This window comes from Calliopsis andreniformis, unplaced genomic scaffold, assembly GCF_051401765.1.
Source record: "Calliopsis andreniformis isolate RMS-2024a unplaced genomic scaffold, iyCalAndr_principal scaffold0091, whole genome shotgun sequence".
Classification (NCBI taxonomy): Eukaryota; Metazoa; Arthropoda; class Insecta; order Hymenoptera; family Andrenidae; genus Calliopsis; species Calliopsis andreniformis.
The window spans coordinates 1293169-1300600 of NW_027480500.1; positions in this window are offsets into that span (position 1 = coordinate 1293169).

A 7432-nucleotide genomic window follows, 5' to 3' on the forward strand; every position below is an offset into this window, starting at 1 on the left:
AGGATTGAAGATTGAGTATTGGGTATTGAGGATTGAAGAATGAGGATTGAGGACTGAGGTTTGAGGATTGAGGATTGCAGATTGAGTATTGAGGGTTGAAGATTGAGGATTGAGGACTGAGGATTGAGGATTGAGGATTGATGATTGAAGATTGAGTATTGAGGATTGAATATTGAGGTTGAGGATTGAGGATTGAGGACTGAGGATTGACGATTGAGTATTGAAGATTGAGGATTTATGACTGAGGATTGAGGATTGAAGATTGAGGATTGAGTGTTGAGTCTTGAAGATTGAGTATTGAGGATTGAAGAATGAGGATTGAGGATTGAGGATTGAGGATTGAGGATTGAGGATTGAAGATTGAGGATTGAATATTGAGTATTGGGGATTGAAGGTTGAGGATTGAGGATTGAGGATTGAGAATGGAGAATGAGGACTGACGGTTGAGGATTGAGGTTTGAGGACTGAGGATTGAGGATTGAGGATTGAGCATGGAGGATTGAAGATTGAGGACTGGGGATTGAGAATTGAAGATTGAGGATTAAGGATTGAAGATTGGGGATTGAGGATCTAGGATTGGAGATTGATTATTGAGGATTGAAGATTGAGGATTGAGGATTGAGGATTGAGAATTGAGAATTGAGTATGAGGACTGAGGGTTGAGTATTGAGGCTTGAGGTATGGGGATTGATGGTTGAGGATTGAGGATTGAGGATTGAGGATTGAGGAGTGAGTATTGAAGATTGAGTATTGATGCATGAGTATTGAGGCTTAAGGATTGAGAATTGAGGATCGAGGATTGAAGATTGAGTATTGAGGATTGAAGATTGAGGATTGAGGATTGAGGGCTGAGGATGGAGGATGAGGGCTGAGTGTTGAGGATTGATGTTTGAGGACTGAGGACTAAGGATTGATGATTGAGAATTCAGGATTGAGAATTGAGGATTGAAGATTGAGGATTGGGTATTGAGGATTGAAGAATGAGGATTGAGGATTGAGGATTGAGGATTGAGGATTGAGGATTGAAGATTGAGGACTGGGTATTGAGGATTGAAGAATGAGGATTGAGGATTGAGGATTGAGGATTGATGATTGAAGATTGAGTATTGAGGATTGAAGATTGATGACTGAGGATTGAGGACTGAGGATTGAGGATTGAGGATTGATGATTGAAGATTCAGTATTGGGGATTGAATATTGAGGATTGAGGATTGAGGATTGAGGATTGAGTATTGAGGATTGAGGATTGAAGATTGTGTAATGTGGATTGAAGTTTGAGGATTGTGGATTGAGTATTGAAGATTGAGGATTGATGACTGAGGATTGAGGACTGAGGATTGAGGATTGAAGATTGAGTATTGAGGATTGAATATTGAGGTTGAGGATTGAGGATTGAGGACTGAGGATTGACGATTGAGTATTGAAGATTGAGGATTTATGACTGAGGATTGAGGATTGAAGATTGAGGATTGAGTGTTGAGTCTTGAATATTGAGTATTGAGGATTGAAGAAAGAGGATTGAGGATTGAGGATTGAGGATTGAGGATTGAGGATTGAAGATTGAGGATTGAATATTGAGTATTGGGGATTGAAGGTTGAGGATTGAGGATTGAGGATTGAGGATGGAGAATGAGGACTGACGGTTGAGGATTGAGGTTTGAGGACTGAGGGTTGAGGATTGAGGATTGAGCATGGAGGATTGAAGATTGAGGACTGGGGATTGAGAATTGAAGATTGAGGATTAAGGATTGAAGATTGGGGATTGAGGATCTAGGATTGGAGATTGATTATTGAGGATTGAAGATTGAGGATTGAGGATTGAGGATTGAGAATTGAGAGTTGAGTATGAGGACTGAGGGTTGAGTATTGAGGCTTGAGGTATGAGGATTGATGGTTGAGGATTGAGGATTGAGGATTGAGGATTGAGGATTGAGTATTGAAGATTGAGTATTGATGCCTGAGGATTGAGGCTTAAGGATTGAGAATTGAGGATCGAGGTCTGAAGATTGAGTATTGAGGATTGAAGATTGAGGATTGAGGATTGAGGGCTGAGGATGGAGGATGAGGGCTGAGTGTTGAGGATTGAGGTTTGAGGACTGAGGTCTAAGGATTGATGATTGAGAATTGAGGATTGAGAATTGAGGATTGAAGATTGAGGATTGGGTATTGAGGATTGAAGAATGAGGATTGAGGATTGAGGATTGAGGATTGAGGATTGAGGATTGAAGATTGAGGATTGGGTATTGAGGATTGAAGAATGAGGATTGAGGATTGAGGATTGAGGATTGAGGATTGAAGATTGAGTATTGAGGATTGAAGATTGATGACTGAGTATTGAGGACTGAGGATTGAGGATTGAGGATTGATGATTGAAGATTCAGTATTGGGGATTGAATATTGAGGATTGAGGATTGAGGATTGAGGATTGAGGATTGAGGATTGAGGATTGAAGATTGTGTAATGAGGATTGAAGTTTGAAGATTGTGGATTGAGTATTGAAGATTGAGGATTGATGACTGAGGATTGAGGACTGATGATTGAGGATTGAGGATTGATGATTGAAGATTGAGTATTGAGGATTGAATATTGAGGATTGAGGATTGAGGATAGAGGATTGAGGATTGAGGATTGAGGATTGAAGCTTGTGTATTGAGGATCGAAGGTTGAGGATTGTGGATTGAGGATTGAGGATTGGGTATTGAGGATTGAAGGTTGAGGATTGAGGATTGAGGATTGAGGATTGAAGATTGAATATTGAATATTGAGGATTGAAGATTGAGGATTGAGTATTGAGGATTGAGGATTGAGGATTGAGGATTGAGGATTGAGTATCGAAGATTGAGCATTGATGATTGAGGATTGAGGATTGAGGATTGAGGATTGAAGATTGAATATTGATGATTGAATATTGAGGACTGAGGATTGAGTGTTGTGGATTGAGGACGAGGACTGAGGGTTGAATATTGATGTTTGAGGTCTGAGGATTAAGGATTGAGGATTGAGAGTTCAGGATTGAGGAATGAGGATTGAAGATTGAGGATTGGGTATTGAGGATTGAAGAATGAGGATTGAGGATTGAAGATTGAGTATTGAGAATTGAGGATTGAGGATTGAGGATTGAAGATTGAGGATTGGGTATTGAGGATTGAAGAATGAGGATTGAGGATTGAGGATTGAGGATTGAGTGTTGTGGATTGAAGATTGAGTATTGAGGATAGAAGACTGACGATTGAGGATTGAGAATTGAGGATCGAGGATTGAGGATTGAAGATTTAGTATTGAGGATTGAAGATAGAGGGTTGAGAATTGAGGATTGAGGATTGAAGATTGAAGATTGAGGATTGGGTACTGAGGATTGAAGAATGAGGATTGAGGATTGAGGATTGAGGATTGAGTGTTGAGGACTGAAGATTGAGTATTGAGGATAGAAGACTGACGATTGAGGACTGAGAATTGAGTACTGAAGATCGAGGATTGATGATTGAGGAATGAGGATTGAGGATTGAGGATTGAGGATTGAGTATTGAATATTGAGGATTGATGATTGAAAATTGAGGATTGAGGATTGGGGATTGAGGATTGAGGATTGAGGTTTGAGGACTGAGGACTGAGGATTGTGTATTGAGGATTGAGGATTGAACATTCAGTATTGAGGATTGAAGATTGGGAATTGAGGATTGAGGATTGAACATTGAGAACTGAGTGTTGAGTGTTGAGTGATGAGAATTGATGTTTGTGGATAGAGGTTTGAAGATTGCAGATTGAGTATTGAGTATTGAAAACTTTGAATTGAGGATATTCTATTGAGGATTGAGGATTGACAACAGATTGATTAGGACTGAGGTCTGAAGATTGAGGATTCAGGATTGAGGATTCAGAATTGAGGTTTGAGGACTAAGGATTGAGGATTGAAGATTGAGTATTGAGGATTGAGGATGGGGCTGACGGTTGAGGATTGAGGATTGAGGACTGAGGATTGACGATTGAGTATAGAAGACTGAGGATTTATGACTGAGGATTGAGGATTGAAGATTGAGGATTGAGTGTTGAGTCTTGAAGATTGAGTATTGAGGATTGAAGAATGAGGATTGAGTATTGAGGATTGAGGATTGAGGATTGAAGATTGAGTATTCAGGATTGAAGCTTGATGACTGAGCATTGAGGACTGAGGATTGAGGATTGAGGATTGATGATTGAAGATTGAGTATTGAGGATTGAATATTGAGGTTGAGGATTGAGGATTGAGGACTGAGGATTGACGATTGAGTATTGAAGATTGAGGATTTATGACTGAGGATTGAGGATTGAAGATTGAGGATTGAGTGTTGAGTCTTGAAGATTGAGTATTGAGGACTGAAGAATGAGGATTGAGGATTGAGGATTGAGGATTGAGGATTGAGGATTGAAGATTGAGGATTGAATATTGAGTATTGGGGATTGAAGGTTGAGGATTGAGGATTGAGGATTGAGGATGGAGAATGAGGACTGACGGTTGAGGATTGAGGTTTGAGGACTGAGGATTGAGGATTGAGGATTGAGCATGGAGGATTGAAGATTGAGGACTGGGGATTGAGAATTGAAGATTGAGGATTATGGATTGAAGATTGGGGATTGAGGATCTAGGATTGGAGATTGATTATTGAGGATTGAAGATTGAGGATTGAGGATTGAGGATTGAGAATTGAGAATTGAGTATGAGGACTGAGGGTTGAGTATTGAGGCTTGAGGTATGGGGATTGATGGTTGAGGATTGAGGATTGAGGATTGAGGATTGAGTATTGAAGATTGAGTATTGATGCCTGAGGATTGAGGCTTAAGGATTGAGAATTGATGATCGAGGATTGAAGATTGAGTATTGAGGTTTGAAGATTGAGGATTGAGGATTGAGGGCTGAGGATGGAGGATGAGGGCTGAGTGTTGAGGATTGAGGTTTAAGGACTGAGGACTAAGGATTGATGATTGAGAATTGAGGATTGAGAATTGAGGATTGAAGATTGAGGATTGGGTATTGAGGATTGCAGATTGAGTATTGAGGATTGAAGATTGAGGATTCAGGATTGGGGATTGAGGATCGAGGATTGAGGACAGAGGATTGAGGATTGAAGATTGAGTATTGAGGATTGAAGATTGAGGATTGAGGATTGAGGATTGAGGATTGAGGATTGAGCATTGAAGATTGAGGATTGGGGATTGAGGATTGACGATTGAGGATTGATTATTGAGGATTGAAGATTGACTATTGATGATTGAAGATTGAGGATTGAGGATTGAGGGTTGAGGATTGAGGACGAAGACTGACGGTTGAGGGTTTAGGTTTGAGGATTGAGGTTTGAGGACTGAGGACTGAGGCTTGAGGATTGAGGACTGAGCATTGAGTATTGAAGATTGAGGACTGGCGATTGAGGATTGAAGATTGAGGATTAAGGATGGAGGAATGGCGATTGAGGATGTAGGATTGGAGATAGATTATTGATGATTGAAGATTGGGAATTGATGAATGAGGATTGAGAATTGAGAATTGATGATGAGGACTGAGGGTTGAGGATTGAGGTTTGAGGAACGAGGATTCAGGATTGAGGATTGAGGACTAAGGATTGACGATTGAGTATTGAAGATTGAGGATTGATGACTGAGGATTGAGGACTGAGGATTGAGGATTGAGGATTGATGGTTGAAGATTGGGTATTGAGGATTGAATATTGAGGATTGAGGATTGAGGATTGAGGATTGAGGATTGAAGATTGATGACTGGGGATTGAGGATTGAAGGTTGATGATTAAGGATTGAAGATTATTGAAGATTGATGATTAAGGATTGAAGATTGGGGATTGAGGATCTAGGATTGGAGATTGATTATTGAGGATTGAAGATTGAGCATTGAGGATTGAGGATTGAGAATTGAGTATTGAAGATTGAGTATTGATGCCTGAGGATTGAGGATCGAGGATTGAGTATTGAGGATTGAGGATTGAAGACTGAGTATTGGGGATTGAAGGTTGAGGATTGAGGATTGAAGATTGAAGTTTGAGTATTGAGTATTGAGGATTGAGGATTGAAGATTGAGGACTAAGGATGGAGGATTGGGGATTGAGGATGTAGGATTGGAGATTGATTATTGATGATTGAGGATTGAGAATTGATGATTGAGGATTGAGGATTGAGGATTGGGGATTGAGGATTGAGCATTGAGGTTTGAGGACTGAGGGCTGAGGATTGAGGATTGAGGATTGAGGATTGAGGATGAGGGCTGAGGGTTGAGGATTGAGGCTTGAGGACTGTGGACTGAGGATTGAGGATTGAGAATTGAGGATTTAGGATTGAGGATTGAAGATTGAGGATTGGGTATTGAGGATTGAAGAATGAGGATTGAGGATTGAGGATTCAGTATTGACGATTGAGTATTGATCACTGAGGATTGAGGATTGAGTATTGAGGATTAAAGATTGAATATAGAGGATTGAAGATTCAGGATTGAGGATTGAGTATTGAGGATGGAGGATGAGGGCTGAGTGCTGAGGATTGAGGTTTGAGGATTGCAGATTGGGTATTGAGGATTGAAGATTGTTGACTCAGGATTGAGGATTGAGGATTGAGGATTGAGGATTGAGGATTGAGGATTGAAGATTGAGTATTGAGGGTTGAAGATTGAGGATTGAGGATTGAGGATTGAGGATTGAGGATTGAGCATTGAAGATTGAGGATTGGGGATTGAGGGTTGACTATTGAGGATTCAGTATTGAGGACGGAAGATTGAGTATTGAGGATTGAGGATTGAGGATTTAAGATTGAGGATTGAGGATCGAGGATGGGGGCTGACGGTTGAGGATTGAGGTTTGAGGACTGAGGACTGAGGATAGAGCATTGAGAAATGAGGATTGAGAATTGAGGATTGAAGATTGAGTATTGGGTATTGAGGATTCAAGAATGAGGATTGAGGATTGAGGATTGAGGATTGAGGATTGAAGATTGAGTATTGAGGATTGAAGATTGAAGATTGAGGATCGAGGATTGAGTGTTGTGGATTGAGGACGAGGACTGAGGGTAGAGTATTGATGTTTGAGGTCTGAGGATTGAGGATTGAGGATTGAGAACTGACGATTGAGGATTGAGGATTGAAGATTGAGGATTGGGTGTTGAGGATTGAAGAATGAGGATTGAGGATTGAGGATTGAGTATTGAGGATTGAAGATTGAGTATTGAGGATTGAAGATTGAGGATTGAGCATTGAGGATTGAGGATTGAGGATTGAGGATTGAGGATAGAGGATTGAGGATTGGGTATTGCGAATTGTACATTGAGGATTGAGGATTGAGGATTGAGGATTGAAGATTGAGGTTTGGGTACTGAGGATTGATGAATGAGGATTGAGGATTGAGGATTGAGGATTGAGGATTGAAGATTGAGTATTGAGGATTGAAGATTGAAGATTGAG